The 17,347-nt window shown below is 41.0% G+C and overlaps 1 long non-coding RNA gene across 1 annotated transcript in view; it reads right to left on the reverse strand.

Moving 5' to 3' along the window:
• The window catches only part of LOC145520946 (uncharacterized), a 131,259-nt gene that overhangs the window by 84,911 nt on the left and 29,001 nt on the right, over nt 1–17,347 (reverse strand). Inside the window, exon 5 of the long non-coding RNA XR_014064941.1 lies at nt 1,696–1,855. This is a non-coding gene — a long non-coding RNA (uncharacterized LOC145520946). The remainder of the gene's footprint in view (nt 1–1,695; nt 1,856–17,347) is intronic.

Raw genomic sequence — 17,347 nt, forward strand, 5'->3', positions numbered from 1 at the left:
TCCCATGTGGGGCTGGACAACAATGTGGACAAAGGGGATCTGAGACAGAAGGAGCCTCCATCGTGGGTGCCAGGCTGCCCCAGCTGCTCTTCTCTGAGCTCCTGTGAGTCTGTTTTTGTCACTCCCAGCCAAAACAATGACTTCCTCTTGGGTGAGGATGTTTCTGCTTCCCATTTTATCAAATATGTAAATCTGGAAGAAACTCATAATTTGATTCACAAAAGTAGAGAGAAGGACAGAGACTAAACCAGTAATAATTTAGACTTATTTTGTACTTTTTTTTTTTTTTTAGTATTTATTGGGTACTAAAGAGCTTCGCAAGTGACTCAGTAAGTAAAGAATATGCCTGAAGTGCAGGAAATATAGGTTCGATCCCTCTGTCAGGAAGATCCCCTGGAGAAGGGTATGGCGTCCCACTCCAATATTCTTGCCTGGAGAATCCCATGGACAGAGGAGCCTGGTGGGCTACACATAGGGTCACAAAGAGTTGGACATGACTGAGGCAACTGAGCATGTATGCATTGAGTACTAATTTGTGAAGCTTCATTCATACTCACGTGTGAACATCACAGTAACTTTACTGATTATCTACATCAATCCTCATTTGAAAGATCAAAGCACTTACACAGGTGACTGAGGCAAGAGTTAAATCCAGATGTGAACTAGGGTCAAGGCCAAAATTTTGCCCCCTCCCCTTGCCCTCTCCAAGGTCAGCCAGGAAAGGAGAGAAAGTAAACTGAAAAGATAGAGGCACATGACAGAAGGGTGAAAATGAAGAATTAGTTTTAGACCCATCTCCAGAGTCCTCTTGGTGTGTCCAGTACTAATTGTGGCAAGCTCCCTCTCTCCCATCCATGCAGCAATCACAATTGAGGCAATCACCTTTACAAATTTTTATAACTTGAAGGTACTGCCCAGAGTAAGATTTTCCATGTAGGAGAAGAGAGTCCTCATACTCTGCTTTTTAGCAAGCTTAGGTATGGCTCTCAGACCCAAGCCTACCCATTGCCTGTTTTGTTTCGTTTTGTTTTTAATAAAGTTTTATTGATGTAGAGCCACTTGTTTATTCAGGTGTTGGTTTGGGCTGTGGTTGCTTTCATACCTCAGTGGCAGAGGTGAGAGGTTGTAACGGAGCCATTTAAAGCCTTAAATATCATCTCCTCAATAGTCTATAATAACCTGTATGGAAAAGAATTTAAAACAGAGTGGATATATGCCTATGTACAACTGATTCTCTTTGCTATACAGCAGAAAATAACACAACATTGTAAATTAACTATACACTCCAATAAAAATTAAGTTTTAAAAAGCCTTAATATTGACAATCTGTCTTTTGTAAATAAAATAAATAAATAAGCAAACAGAAACCTCAGTAAAATAGAGTCAGGAGACCAGAAGGGGGAGCTCTCATGCCCTAGGAAGAAAGGCTTCTCTTCTTTCCTGGCAAGGACTCAGCCAATGAACAGTCCTCGAGCCTTTGTTTACTCTAGCCCTCCCAACTTCCTTTTCCCCTCTACAAAAGCAGTTTCCTTCCCTGGCTGTGCAAGGCTTGCTGGAGTTGCAGATTCAAATTGCAGTTCTCTACTGATCCCAAATAAATGACTCCCACCTTTTTTTTTTTTTTTTTTTTGCTGGAGAAATATCCAGCGGTCTATTTATTTCAAGTCAACACCCTTTACAGAAAAGTTTACCAACCTTTGCTCTCTGATGTGGCTACAGTTCAAAGATCTTCCTATTTATACCACACCAGCTCTGCTGTAACATCAAGCTGAAGCCTTGGGACCAAACACCAAAAATCTGTTTCCACGGATTTTTCCACTGCTGAACACATGCATTCAGGGGTAAGGCTGGACCTCTGTATCATAATGAAAACTTTAATTAAATACTCAGCAATACAAAACCCATTCAGACTCCCAATCTTTTGTGTGTGTGACCAGTCTGTACACCAGGAGACACCCCCTGAACCTTGTTAGCACATGCCCTTGTGCACGCCTGCTACCTCGATGAAAAATGTGACGGTAATCTTAATTAAGTTTAAATCCACTGGATTCATATTGTATCGAGTCACAATAAATGAATGTGAAAGAAAATGAAGAAAGTCGCCTTAGGGAAGATGACTTTTAGAACACGGTTGGGAAATAGAGGGAAAATGGGCATCTTGGCTGTCTTTTTGAACTGACAGAAAACTGTAGTGATTACATTATTCAGCAAGTAATGAAATGTTCCTACACACTTATTCTCAGAGGGGAGAACCTGGGGTTTTAACCAGTTGGTAATGCACTTCCCTCAAATCTTGCAGATTTGTCAAATGCTGTAAATGAACCACAGTTTTCTCTCTTTTCGTCTCTGGGGCCCAGCTCTAGTTTTTCAATCAGCACAGGCAACTTTAAGCAGACAGGACAGCTGGGAAGGGAAACAACCCTTCCCAAAAACGGCTGAGCTCCATGTGCTGGCCCCAGCTGTGTGTGAAGGGCTGCCCACCCTACCGATCCCTCAGGTTTTTCTGAAACCTCCTTTAAGGCGGCAGAGGCAGAAGGAGCTGCAATATTTAAAAATTTTCTGGGCTCCTAATGGGAAAGCACTCTTGGTAGGTAAAATCTGGTTTCTGTGCTCAGTTCAGAGCGACCACACACGTGCTTTGATGCCTGACTCGGCGTGATCCTTTTCCTGTCTAATTTCAGCCACTTGTCATTTCTGTTTCCTCTTGGCTTCAAATGCATCGTGGCAATCCTTTCCTGGGGGTGGGGGTGGGGGCTGCACCATCAATCTTCCTGTGGATTATTCACTAGTTGGATTATAGGAGGCATGTTTCTAATCCCAGCTGGGCTTCCACATGCCACCCAGCACGATCTCAGCCAAACCCTCCTCTGTCATCTTACATGCTGGGGAAAGGAAAGCCAGTTTGAATTAGTTAATTCTGGTCTCTGCCTAAGAGAAACAGTACCACTGGAGGATTAAGAGGAAAGGCTTTTGCAGGGAGATGAACTTGGATCTGAGCATCGGTTTTCCCTCTTCCTGGCTGTGTGGCCTGCAATCAGTGCCTTAACTGTTCTGAGTCTGTTTTCTCATTTTAAAATGGGGTGGCAATACCCAACTCCCAAGCTTGTTATGAGAATTAAACGAGTACATGTATAAAAAGGATTTAGATCCTTAAAATAAATGTCCACAAATAAGAGTAAATCCACCTAGAAACTGTGAAGGAGAAAAATATCAGCGAAGCAATAGAAATATGACTGGAACACTGACAGGTCACAGAAAAATAAATATAAATGGCTCTCACACATTTGAAAAGATGTTTGACCACCTCACTTATAATAAGAAAACTGCAAGTCAAAACTGCATAAGGGTATCATTTTTCACCTATCAAGTTGGCAAAAATTCAATTCAAAAGTTTTACCCAGCATATTCTGTAATAAATAGCAGAATTGGGCATTTTCACACATTGCTGGCAAGAGTGAAAAATGGCCCTCAAACCTTTGGGGAACTTACTGGCAATCACTATTGAAATTATGAATGCGTTTAATTTTTTACTCAGCAATTTCACTCCTGGGATTTTTTTTTTTTTTTTTTTTTACAGCTCTACTTAAACCAACGTGAAGTAAAGTGACAGATAAACCTCGTTATTGATCGTAAGATTGTGTGCATGTGCGAGCAAGCGGCTGCAAATACCCAAGTGTCCATCTAAAGAGGAGCGGATAAATAATCCATGGTACTTCCATACAGTATCACGTGGCTGAGAAAAGGAGAATGCAATTCTCCATGCCCTGTGGAAATATCTCAGGGAAACTATTAAGTGAAAGAGGAAGGATGCAAAGCAGTGTATATAGCATTTCTATGTAAACGGGGGCAAATAAGAATGTTTATATTTGCTTATATCTGCAGAAACACAAACAGCAGAAGGCTATACAAGAAATTAATGAGTGGGTACATATAAGAGGCTGAAGGTGGAAAATTGGGTAGGTGGAGTCAGGAGACAGAATAAGACTTCTTTTGACTGCAATATATTTTTAAGTTGTGTGAATATATGACCAATTCCAATAATACATAAAAATAAAGAAAATAATTAACATCTTCTAAAATGAATACAGACTTCCCAACTCAGATCCATATTTGACTTCTCTGTCATTTTGAAAACCCTGATGGCCCTGTGCAAGGTTGTATGCAGCACCTATAAAACAGGTAGCCAGGTATGTCTCTTCCTCTCAATCAGAGAGTTTAAGGCATACTTTTTCCTGAACAAATGAATAAATGAATGAGCTTGCTGCTTTCAACTGCAGAGAGAATGGTCATTAGCTGACTCCGTCAAAAACTATCAAAGAACCAAGGAATGGCATGAAAACAATGAAGTTTTCATTTTTCAAATGGAAGGTAGAAAGCAGACCACTAAAGGGAGAGCTTAAAGACCTTAGATAGAAAAAAGAAAACTATATATGTATTCCTTCTCTGAACTCGATGAAAGGCTTTAATCCAGCTTCCTTTCGGAGGATTTACATTTGAAATTGAAACCCCAGACAACGGTGCTGTCTCTACAGACCGGGAAAGCAGCACTTACCTACCCAGTCGTGTTAAACCTGGGGAGAGACTTGTTAGGTCAAAGAGGACGTTCCTCCACAGAACTTTCAACTCTTTCCTCACCATCAATCCTCCAGGAAAAATGGAGGGGAAGATCAGCTCAGACAGATGACCAGTAAAATGACTTCTATGCCAAGAAGCCAGTAAAAATTTGTTCAGCCATGATTTTCCTTCCTGGATCCACAATAAAATATACAAAGATGCCATCTCCTTACCGCAGGGTGCCTGATTTATAAGATGGGGCATCTGTTTCATATCAAGGGCCCCTGAATGGAAGAACACTCCACGTTCTAACAAAACAGAGAACTCATTTCATAAATCACTTTCAACCTATCAGATATCTCACACTGAATTTCTTTTAAATCCAGGCACATTTTTCTTTGCCTCAGAGCCTGCCTGCATGTTGCTATCGAGAACACAAAAACACCCGAAGCTTTGAAAAGACTCCAGCAGAGCAATAGCAAACCTAGTAATCGGTCTATTCCTTTCGTTTGATCCTAGAAGAAGAACCTGTTATAAATGTTTTCAGGAAGAAATATTTTTTAAAAATTACTCTCATCAGAGAGCCCAGGGAGTCCAGGAATTTGCAAACAAATGGAACTTATTTTGTCACTTCCTGTTCCTTTGCCCATAGCTGCTGCTGCTAAGTCGCTTCAGTCGTGTCGGATCTGTGTTGCCCATAGCAGACACTACTAACTGATCGACTCCTTCCTGCTGAGCTTGCCTGAAGTCCTGCTGTCTTTCTCAGGCCCTAAATGCCAGGAAAGCTCTGTTAGGGAGCAGCAATTAACATCCAGGGTGAAACAGTCCAATTCCATCACTTTAAACCAAAAAAAAAAATCATTTATTTATTTTTGGCTGTGCGGGTCTTCGTTTCTGCACAGGCTTTTCTCTAGTTGTGGCGAGTGGGGGCTAAGCTCTAGCTGCAGTTCGAGGGCTTCTCCTTGCAGTGGCTTCTCTTGTTGTGGAACACAGGCTCTAGGGCACGCGGACTTCAGTAGCTGCAGCAAATGGGTTCAGTAGAGGGAGTTCCCAGGCCTGAAGAGCACAGGCTCAATAGTTGTGGCGCTTGGGCTTAGTTGCTCCGAGGCAAGTAGGATCCTCCCAGATAAGAGATACATTTGCAGGCAGACTCTTTACCACTGTGCCTCCAGTGAAGCCCCTGATCACTTTCAAGATAATAGAACTGAACCCCAGAAGAGGAAAGAAATTTTGCTACAGTCACATTGTGGATCAGTGATGCACCTGACACATATCCCTGAGTACTGCGCCCCAGAGATCTCCTTTATCTGCACCAACACATGACTTACATTCAGAAGATCAAGTAGAATTTTGGTGTATGTGCCTTGGGGAAGTAGTGTGGGTTTTGTTTTTCAACAGAGCTTTCTTCAGAAGAAGTCCTTTTACACCAAACCCATCCCAATTAGCCATGCTTTTCAAATGTAGAATTTACTAATCATTCTAATACAAATGATTCAGAAGCTCGTGGAAGGCTGCTGCTCTAAATATTATTTTGTTTTAGCAATAATCTTCTTTTACCATCAAATATGATTCCTCCTCAATGCAGAAGAGATAATTGTTATTAAACAGGAAATTACTTTTCATTTGGGCTAACACAAAGGACAATGCAACAAGCTTGGATATACAAGCAGTACCCTCCATCACAGTTACTCAAGGACATGGCAAATCTGCAGTGGCTCTTTAATCAATTGATTACAGAGTTTATTAAATCTCAAGTGGGTTTTTTGTTTTGTTTTGCTTCACTGAAATTTTTTAGAGTTACAAAATGCCAGAGGGGACCTTACAATCCATCTGATGAGACAACTAGGAGAAAGCAGAAGGAGAGTCCTAGAAATGACTTGCCCAGAGCAGCACAGTGAGGGCTATCACAATTCCAAGCTCCCTTCAACTCAGCATCTCACAGTTCTGAGATTAAAACGAGCAATTCTCCATGTAGCAGACAATGCAAAACATACTGAATTCTCTGATCAAGCTTCTGAAATTGTAATGTGTGTATAAATCACCTGGGGATCTTGTTTATAGATTCCTCATTTGTAGGTCTGGGACAAAGCCTGCAATTCTGTAGTTCTGACAGCTCCCAGGGGACACTGATGCTGCTGATCCCTGGACCAGTCTTCTGTTTAGTCAAAGGTAGCCATCTCAATAGAGAAACTTGACTTAATCCCAAACTTATAAGTCATATATGATTATTGGGTCAATCAGATTATCTCAGGTTGTAAAAACGGAATTACAGTTTACATAGTAATGGAGGTTTATGTGAGAAACTGGTTAATTTAATGAATTGAACTTGATAAGAGTTCCTTGATAAGGAAACAAATTAATTTCCCCCATTGGCATCTTCAGATCTTCTCTACTGTGTTTGTCTCTTCTACCCCAGGTCAATATCTAGGCCATATTCCACGGCTTGTTCGGGAACATCTGAGTATTAACAATCTCATTTTCAGGTATTAGAATGTCCAATGTAGTGTAACTATCAAAACTTCGGTTTCTCATCCATTCCAGATTTTTTTCCCAAGTAGCTCAGACCTAACCCTAGATGGGAGAGCAAAATGCTTTGATGCTTCTCTCCTTCTCTCCAATTTTAGCCACTTTTGGGTACTTCTGGATCACAAAGAGCTGGGGCTGGGAGAAAGGGAAGAGCTTATGGTCTTTACTGAACTTCAAATATGGTCCTGTGTGTGTGCATGCTCAGTCTCTTCAGTTGTGTCCAACTCTTTGCAAACCTAGCCTGCCAGGCTCCTCTGTTCATGAGATTCTCCAGGCAAGAATACTGGAGTGGGTTACCATGCTCTCCTCCAGGGGATCTTCCCGACCCAGGGATCAAACCTGTGTCGCTTATGTATCCTGCATTGCAGGCAGATTCTTTACCACTGAGTCTCTGAGGAAGCCCCAAATATGGTCTTACTGAACACCAAAATTAGGGATTTCCTTAGTTAATGTGCATTTTCACCAACAGCCTGTGTTTCCTTCCAGCCTACTCTGGTGACCCAGCCCATAATGCCACATTCAGCTACTCTCTTCTTCAGTGTTGGGGGGTCTTCAGAAAATCAAAGTTACCAATGCCAGTGGAGTGTCTACACTCTCGGTTCACAGCTCACTCGGAGGGACAATCTCTCAGCTACTAATCTTCAGGCCATTCTGTGTAAGTCAGGTTCTGGGCCCTCCAAACTCCAGGAGAAATTAGTCAATCCCTTCTTCGAACCTTTCCGTTGTACTCCAGTAGGTGACATTTGCCTTTTTAAAAATACTCTTGACAACTCTACAGTATTATAGAATCATAATCTATGGACCTTAAATCCCTAGAGGTGTATATTTGTAGAGTAAAGCTTGTTTCTGAATACAGAATGGTTTTAAAGGTCTAATAAAATGGTGCTAATTCTACTAGCATAATGGTTGGCTAAATGGCACTGAATATTTCTTTTACTTCCATTAATTATAGCAAATGAGCACCTGCTAATTTCTAGGACTCCTTGAAGACTTAAAATCCTAAAATTGCTATGAATTAATGATAAAAGTACTATTAGAATTCTAGTAAGTGACATTTTTTTTTTCTCCCCATGAAAAATGAATCATGCAGAACCTTAATCTCCTGGTACATTCACACAGTGAAATATCTACCAATGTATTTCTATAGAAAGACATCTATGATAGATTTAGTGAAAAAATGTTTATAGAAGAGACTATACATAGTATGTATGTGTAATTACAGTTTGTAATGGTATAAGCCATCATGTTAACAAAAATGATGATTCAGTTTGTGGGAGAGCTTTTACTTTCTAATTTATTTTTTCCTGTACTAACTTTTTTCTTTTTTACTGTAATACATTTACAAACAGAAAAAAACATTATTAAGAAACAAATGATGATGCTGTGGAACTAAATCTCCAGTTTTTTCCTTTCCAGGTATCTTTTGTGAGACTCTGTAATACGTGGAGAAGGCAATGGCTCTCCACTCCAATACTCTTTTGCCTGGAGAATCCCATGGACAGAGGAGCCTGGCAGGCTTCAGTCCATGGGGTTGCTGAGTCAGACACGACTGAGCGACTTCACTTTCACTTTACGCTTTTTTTTTTTTTTTTTCCACTTTCCACTTTCATGCATTGGAGAAGGAAATGGCAACCCACTCCAGTGTTCTTGCCTGGAGAATCCCAGGGACTTGGGAGCCTGGTGGGCTGCCGTCTATGGGGTCACACAGAGTCGAACACGACTGATGTGACTTAGCAGCAGCAGCAGCAATACGTTAAATTAGCCTACCCAATGGAAATAAATACATACGAGCTACAGATAAAATTTTATTCTGTCGACTAAAATAGATGTACAACTTGAGAGTTGTGAGTTAAGTTTTATTTGGGGCAAAATGAGAGCTGCAGCCCGGGAGGCAGCATCTCAGATAGCTCTGAGAGTGCTCTAACGTGGCAGTGGGGGAAAGTCAATACATATAAGGTTTTGGTGAAGGGGGGAGTTCATGAAGCACTCATTTTACAAAAGGTTTTTGTTAGTCATGAGGATCTGATGTCACCTAGAAGGGATTTCAGTTCAGTTCAGTTGCTCAGTCGTGTCCGACTCTTTGCGACCCCATGAATTGCAGCACACTAGGCCTCTCTGTCCATCACCAACTCCCGGAGTCTACCCAAACCCATGTCCATCGAGTCGGTGATGCCATCCAACCATCTCATCCTCTGTTGTCCCCTTCTACTGCCCTCAATCTTTCCCAGCATCAGGGTCTTTTCAAATGAGTCAGCTCTTCACATCAGGTGGCCAAAGTATTGGAGTTTCAGCTTCAACATCAGTCCTACCAATGAACAGCCAGGACTGATCTCCTTTAGGATGGACTGGTTGGATCTCCTTGCAGTCCAAGGGACTCTCAAGAGTCTTCTCCAACACCACAGTTCAAAAGCATCAATTCTGCGGCGCTCAGCTTTCTTCACCGTCCAACTCTCACATCCATACATGACCACTGGAAAAACCATAGCCTTGACTAGATGGACTTTTGCTGGCAAAGTAATGTCTCTGCTTTTAAATATGCTATCTAGGTTGGCCATAACCTTCCTTCCAAGGAGTAAGCATCTTTTAATTTCATGGCTGCAATCAACATCAGCAGTGATTTTGGAGCCCAAAAAATAAAGTCTGACACTGTTTCCACTGTTTCCCCATCTATTTCCCACGAAGTGATGGGACCAGACACCATGATCTTAGTTTTCTGAATGTTGAGCTTTAAGCCACCTTTTTCACTCTCTTCTTTCACTTTCATCAAGAGGCTCTTTAGTTCTTCTTCACTTTCTGCCATAAGGGTGGTGTCATCCACATATCTGAGGTTATTGATATTTCTCCGGGCAATCTTGATTCCAGCTTGTGTTTCTTCCAGCCCAGTGTTTCTCATGATGTACTCTGCATATAAGTTAAATAAGCAGGGTGACAATATACAGCCTTGACGTACTCCTTTAGTACTTCTCTAGATGCAAGGATTGAGATAATAAAATCTGTCCCTAAAAACATCCAACTATCTAAAGACCTATCCCACCAGATTCCCTGGAGCACAGAGTGCCTCACTCCACCCTGAACTCCCTCAGGGGTTGTTGAAGGTCAACAGCTATAGCAGCATGGGGTTCAATTCCCGTAGAGGCAGATGGCAAATGCCTTTGTTGTTGAGTCGTTGGCAGGACTTGGTAAGTGCCAATTTGTAGTTCACATAATAATAAAATATTTTACTTAAGCTACTGTATCCAAAAGATTGTCATTTTAACATATAATCAATATAATGCCATTGATATATTCTTTTTTTTTTTCCTAAGCCTTTGAAATTCTCTGTATTTTACATAGGACATCTCAGTATGGCTAGAGCCTGCTGTATAGAACAGAGTGGTTTTAGATGGACATATACCCTCATTCTCCATAACAATAGGGTAGCTAGTTCTGTTACTGGTAACTTTCCTCGTTTTTTTTCTTTTTTTTTTTTTTTTATGTAAACTGATCATTAAAAAAAACCAAGCAAAATAAAACAAAGACCTGCCCAAGAGTTAATGGTGTTTATTTTTAGAAGGAGAGTCTTTAATTTACAGGTTGTTTATGTTAAAATTCTATTGTTAAAATATTATTATTAAACATTAAGATTATATCAGTAATATTTATTTATTTCAACATCCTTCATGGTTCAGACTGTAAAGAATCCGCCTGCAATGCAGGAGACCCGGGTTCAGTCCCTGGGTTGGGAAGATGCCCTGGAGGAGGGCATGGCAACCCACTCCAGTATTCTTGCCTGGAGAATCCCATGGATAGAGGAGCCTGGTGGGCTACAGTCCATGGGTTCACAAAGAGTCAGACACGACTGAGCAACTAACACTTTCACTCTCAATATATATTTATTTAAATAGAAAGGAAAAGATGTCTAACAGGTCTTAAAATTTTTATTAGAGTATAGTTACGTATCAGTATCTTTAAAAGAGAGTTGGTGCTGGGTTGTTTATTTGAAGAAACTGCTGCTGTCAGGAATGCCTTTCCCTGCACTAACACAACTTTGGTGAAATCCTACGTCTCATCCTTATCTCTACTTTCATTCTCTATTGTTGAATGGTGGAGTCAAAGCCAAAATCTTCAGGAGCTACAATTTTTCTAACCCCTGGAGGAAGGAAGGGCAGGGAGATAGCAAGAAAAGGCCACACTTAGCAGAGATCACTCAACTGCACCATGAGAGGACTGAAACTAGCTCAAGCTTCTCTGAATAATCGAAGTGACATCGCAAAGGTCTGATTCCTTCTAAAGGGTAATCCTATTCTTTTTTTTGCAGTAGCACCAATCCCACGGGGATATTTTCATTGCCTGGTCATGAACAAAAGAGACTGGCTACAGTGTAACCAGGTGGGCCTGGGTTTGTATGTCTCTGGGCTTCCTCAACTGTAGACATCATAACATATAACTTACTTCATAAGACTGTACCATAATTTGATGACTCTTTCATAACACTGTCTCGCTATTCTGTAAGAATATACAAAATACAGGGACTTCCTTGGCAGCCCAGTGGTTAAGAATCTGTCTTCCAATGCAGGAGATGTGGGTGCAAGTCCTGGTCAAGGAACTAGGATCCCACATGCTGCAGGGCAACTAAGTCCACCCACTGCAACAAAAGATGCCATGATGAAGATCCCACATGCCACAACTAAGACCCAACAGAATCAAAAATAAATAAATAAAATAAAAATTTAAAACATATATACAAAATACAAATAGAAAAGTGCACATATCCTAAGTGTAAAGCACAATGAATCGTCACAACTTAAAAATATACTGGTGTAGGAAATTCTCTGGAGATCCAGTGGTTAGGATTTGGTGCTTTCACTGCTGAGCTGCTAAGTCACTTCAGTCGTGTCTGACTCTGTGTGACCCCATAGACGGCAGCCCACCAGGCTCCCCCGTCCCTGGAATTTTCCAGGCAAGAACACTGGAGTGGGTTGCCATTTCCTTCTCCAATGCATGAAAGTGAAAAGGGAAAGTGAAGTTGCTCCGTCGTGTCCGACTCTTAGCAACCCCATGGACTGCAGCCTACCAGCCTCCTCTGTCCATGGGATTTTCCAGGCAAGAGTACTGGAGTGGGTCGCCAGTGCCTTCTCCGGATATGCAGATACCACCCTTATGGCAGGAAGTGAAGAAGAACTAAAGAGCCTCTTGATGAAAGTGAAAGAAGAGAGTGAAAAAGTTGGCTTAACGCTCAACATTCAGAAAACTAAGATCATGGCATCTGGTCCCATCACTTCATGGCAAAAAGATGGGGAAATAGTGGAAACAGTGGCTTACTTTATGTTTTTGGGCTCCAAAATCACTGCAGATGGTGATTGCAGCCATGAAATTAAAAGATGCTTACTCCTTGGAAGGAAAGTTATGACCAACCTACACAGCATAGTTAAAAGCAGAGACATTACTCTGTCAACAAAGGTCCGTCTAGTCAAGGCTATGGTTTTTCCAGTGGTCATGTATGGATGTGAGAGTTGGACCATAAAGAAAGCTAAGTGCCGAAGAATTGATGCTTTTGAACTGTGGTGTTGGAGAAGACTCTTGAGAGTTCCTTGGACTGCAAGGAGATCCAACCAGTCCATCCTAAAGGAGATCAGTCCTGGGTGTTCTTTGGAAGGACTGATGTTGAAGCTGAAACTCCAATACTTTGGCCACCTGATGGGAAGAGCTGACTTATTTGAAAAGACCCTGATGCTGGGAAAGATTGAGGGCAGGAGGAGAAGGGGACGACAGAGGATGAGATGGTTGGATGGCATCACCGACTCAATGGACATGAGTTTGGGTAAACTCCGGGAGTTGGTGATAGACAGGGAGGCCTGGCGTGCTGCGGATCATGGGGTTGCAAAGAGTCGGACACGACTGAGCAACTGAGCTGAACTGATGTAAGTAATTATTAGGTTAAAAAAAAAGTGTGCAACATTCTTTCAGTACTAAACAGGGATTGAGATAGGCCTTGATTGCTGTCCCAGTTTTGGTAATAAACATGTATTGTCCAATTTTCTGTCTCCAGGCCAAAGAAATCTAATCTACCCCTTCCCCACAGTGTTTGGTAATAAGCTCTGTTAAGTCAGCAGCATTAAGCTCAGGAAGTTTCTTTAATCATTAGACAGAATTTTCATGTCGAAAGTACTCCTGATATAGGTCCACTCAAATTGCAGCGTCGGTTCTAACGGAACGGTGGACTGGATTGCAGATGACCCGGGCTGAGCAATCTGCGGAAGCCAACCATGTGCACAATAATTCAGAGAGGGCAGAGCCGCGGGATCCAGGGGAGAAATCATGGGCAGTTAATGAGAATCAGATGCAGTGTAATTCCGACCGCAGCGCTCGTCCTGATCTCTGGGCACAGGGAATTACATCCATAAACAGACCAGACTTGATTTTATACAGCACTTTCATCCCCCAAAGAATTCCAATAGTGTTCCAAAAGAATGCTCTGGTTGCTGGGAGCTCAGTGATGGGGAAGACAAACAGGGAAATTGTTGTGTTCACAACCCAGGCTCTAAACCTTCCTTAGAATCCCTGCCCTCCAGAATAGGCTAGTTTGGGAGACAAGAAACCCTTTCCTGTTACAAAAAAAATACTTCGCCTGTCCCTTTCAAATATAAAAGTATTCATAAAAGAAATCCAAGCATGCATTCAAGAGGCTTTCAAACTCTAAGAACCACAGTACAAGCACATAGTTCATATCAGATTCAATGATTCACTGTATTGATTTCTATGTATACTTGGATATATACATATTTTTAAATATACAACTTACACGAAACTTCACTAAATACTACTTACTCTTCTCTTCTAACATGTGATGTATTCTGATGTTATCTATTCTATTTCATTTATAAAAAGCTGACCACTCTCCATAAATTAATACTGTTATTGTTTAGTCACTAAGTTGTGTCCAACTCTTTGTAAACCCATGTACTGTAGCCCTCCGGTCTCCTCTGTCCATGGGATTTCCCAGGCAAGAAAAGTGGAGTGGGATGCTATTTCCTTCTCCAGGGGATCTTCCTGACCCAGGGATCAAACCTGCGTCTCCTGAATTAGCAGATGGATTCTTTACCGACTTAGCATCCTGGGAAGCCCAAGTTGATATTACAATCCACATATATGCAGGATCTTACATTTTGAAATTTGTTTCACTAAAAGATAGTGAAAGAAAGTGGAGGACTCCAACGTCATGGCACTTCAGTTACACCACAACAGACAACCGTGGGACAGTAACTTCACCTTTTTAGGTCACAAAATTTCTGGGATTCTTTCTGGTTTAACTTGCTGAAATTTTTATGTATGGCACTTATGTAGAAAGTGACAGTGAAAGTTGCTCAGTTGTGTCCGACTTTTTGCAATCCCATGGACTATACAGTCCATGGAATTCCCTAGGCCAGAATACTGGAGTGGGTAGCCTTTCCCTTCTCCAGGGGATCTTCCCAACTCAGGGATCGAACCCAGGTCTCCCACATTGCAGGTGGTATCTTTACCAGCTGAGCCACAAGAGAAGCTGAACCTAAATTCATATGCTGAGACTTTTTCCCAAATTCCTTTGTCGATTCAGAGCTGAGGTTTAAGGTATGGAGAAAGTCCACTTTCTTTTAGTACTAACCACAGTTTTGGTTGACCCCTAAATCAGTCAGAATGGTGGGGTTTTTGTTGTTGTTGTTGTTTTTCTATTGCAGGTAACAAAATCCTCCCTCTGTTCAAACACACACAAAGGAAGTTACTGGTTCAAATAGTAGACTAGTCTAGAAGCTATAGATTTTAGCACAGATGGACACTGTCTTCCCTCATCTCTGGGTTCTACTTCTCTCTTTCAGCTATTATTTTGTCCTGTTATAGATATGATTGCTCCTTGAAACTAGAGAAGATATTTATCAGCACCTCTAGACTTAAATTCTTCCAGCCTAACAATCCAAAGGAAAGAGGGCGCCTCTTTCCTGACTGTTTAAGCAAAAGTTCTAGACTTCTCATCAGCCCAGCTTAGGTCGCATGCCCATTCTTGAACCCAATACTGTGACCAGGTATATGCATTGTTCCAAATGGTCACCTCTGGACCATGTGCCTACCCCCAGGGCATAGTGATGGTCTCAGAACAAGCAAACTACGAGAACTTGAGAATTTCACAAAGGAAAATAAATGGGCCATATCCAGAAGTCAGGGACATGAATTTTAAGTAGATGATGGAAAAAAAAAAAGGCTGTTACTGACCTCTGTCCAGATATAACTCCAATCTCTGCTTCCTATTCAGTCTTAAAGTACAGAGGCAAAGCTGGCATTTTATCACTCCACTTGAAGAGTACTTTTCTCATCAAGAGAAATCCTGACATTTTCCCTCTCCAATCACTTTGAGACTTAGAAGCTGTGGCAAGGGATTCTCTTAGCTTTCAAATGGAAAACTTAATGTGCCATGAACTTCTGGTCATAAGCTAAGAAGTAAAAACTCTCTTTGGGCCTTTTAGAAATCAGCTCTCCAACTTTATGTCCATGGTTTGTAATGTCGTAATTACCTCCCTGGTTGTACAGCAGCTGCCTTCACAAACAAAGCTGAAACCTGCAGGTCACCTTGGATTAACCAATGTATTGTGTGCACAACTGCCAGGGCCCTGAATACGTGCTCTGTCTTGAACAGAAAAGCACATGAAGAGGGAAAACACACAGGCACACAAAACAACTTTGGCTAAATCTGACAAACAGGAAGAAAGCATACTGGAGAAAGATGGCTTGGGTATGATTATTTTCCTGCATTTTGCTAAACACCATTTATCTTCTGGGAAGCAGTACAAACAGAGCTGTGGCTTTGACTGTGCAAATATTATTGCTATGTATGTGAAGAGATTAACTCACTGAAACATAGAAAAACACAGACTCTAAGGAATAGTATAGATTCTTTCTTTTGACTTGTGCCTTTCTCTTATCAGATTATCATGGCCAGCATTTTGGTTTTTTGTTTGCTTGCTTTTTTGCAGTGTTTGTTCCTTGCTTTAGTTTGGGGTGTTTCTTTCTTTCTTCTTCTTCTTTTTAAAACAGTTCCTCACAGAATAGTTCAAACCAAACTTGAGAAAATGTAACCTTACTGTGATGTAGGCTCATTTATCATCTTCAAGAAATTGACAGTTTTCCTTTGATAACACTATTTTGCCTTGGGTTTAAGATGCAAAATACAATAGTTATTACTTTATAGGTATCCCATCAGGAATAAAGAAACTGGTGCTTTACCCACTGCCTAGAACATTGTCCCTTCCTTTTTCCTTGTCTCTTTCTTTTTTCGTCTTCATATCTTTGCTTAAATGTCAGGCCTTAGTTTCTTAAAAATTAAACATACTCAAAAGTAAACAAAATTACCACAACAACTGGGTAATTCTATTTCTAGGCATGTGCCCAAGAGAAATGAAAACATCTGCACAAAACCTTGTGCATGATTGTTCATAGTGACATTATTCTTAAAAGCCCCAAACTGGGAAACATCCAAAGATTTGTCAACTGGCAAATGGATAAAATGGATAAACAAAATGTGATATCCATAGATCGAAATATTATTTAGCTGCAAAAAGTACTGATATATGCTACAACATTGATTAACCTAAAAAGCATTATGCTAAATAAAGGAGTCAATAAAAAAGATCACATATTGTGTGATTCCCCTTGTATGAAATGTCCAGAAAAAAACAAATCTATAGGAAGTACACAAAAAGTTACTTGTGACTGGAGATAGAAACAGAAATTAACTATACATGGGAATGAGGGAGCTTATAGGGGTGATGAGAATGTTATAAAAATTGTATTTCTATGACAGTTATACAACTCAGTCAATTGAATGAAAATCACTGAATTGTACAATAAAAAAGTTTTAATAGTAATAAAGCCAGGCCTTTTTTAGCCCGAGATTAAATAAAATACCCTTGCTGTACCTTCCCTTGGCTCCTGCTTCAGATAGCCTCATTTCATGTGAAAGTACCTGGATTTGGTCTCAGATACACATAGACTCTATTCTCAACTGTGCTATTTACTGGCTTGATCTTGGACAGATCACTTGCCCTCCTTAAGATTTCAGGGCACAGGTCTGTTTGTATTGAATTATTTGTCATAGCATCAGAATGTGTTTGTGTTTGTGTTCTTGGTACCTAACCAGACCGTGCACTTAGGGCCTGTTCTTCTGTCTCTCTTGTACTATGCCCCATGACACAGCTGACATCTCTGGGTGGTGCAGGGTGGTGGGTAAAACCTCTGCAACCAGGGTGCTTGCATTTAATGA

The sequence above is a fragment of the Giraffa tippelskirchi genome, chromosome 9 (assembly GCF_054371585.1).
Source record: "Giraffa tippelskirchi isolate mGirTip1 chromosome 9, T2T-mGirTip1v1.2.pri, whole genome shotgun sequence".
In the NCBI taxonomy this organism is placed as follows: Eukaryota; Metazoa; Chordata; class Mammalia; order Artiodactyla; family Giraffidae; genus Giraffa; species Giraffa tippelskirchi.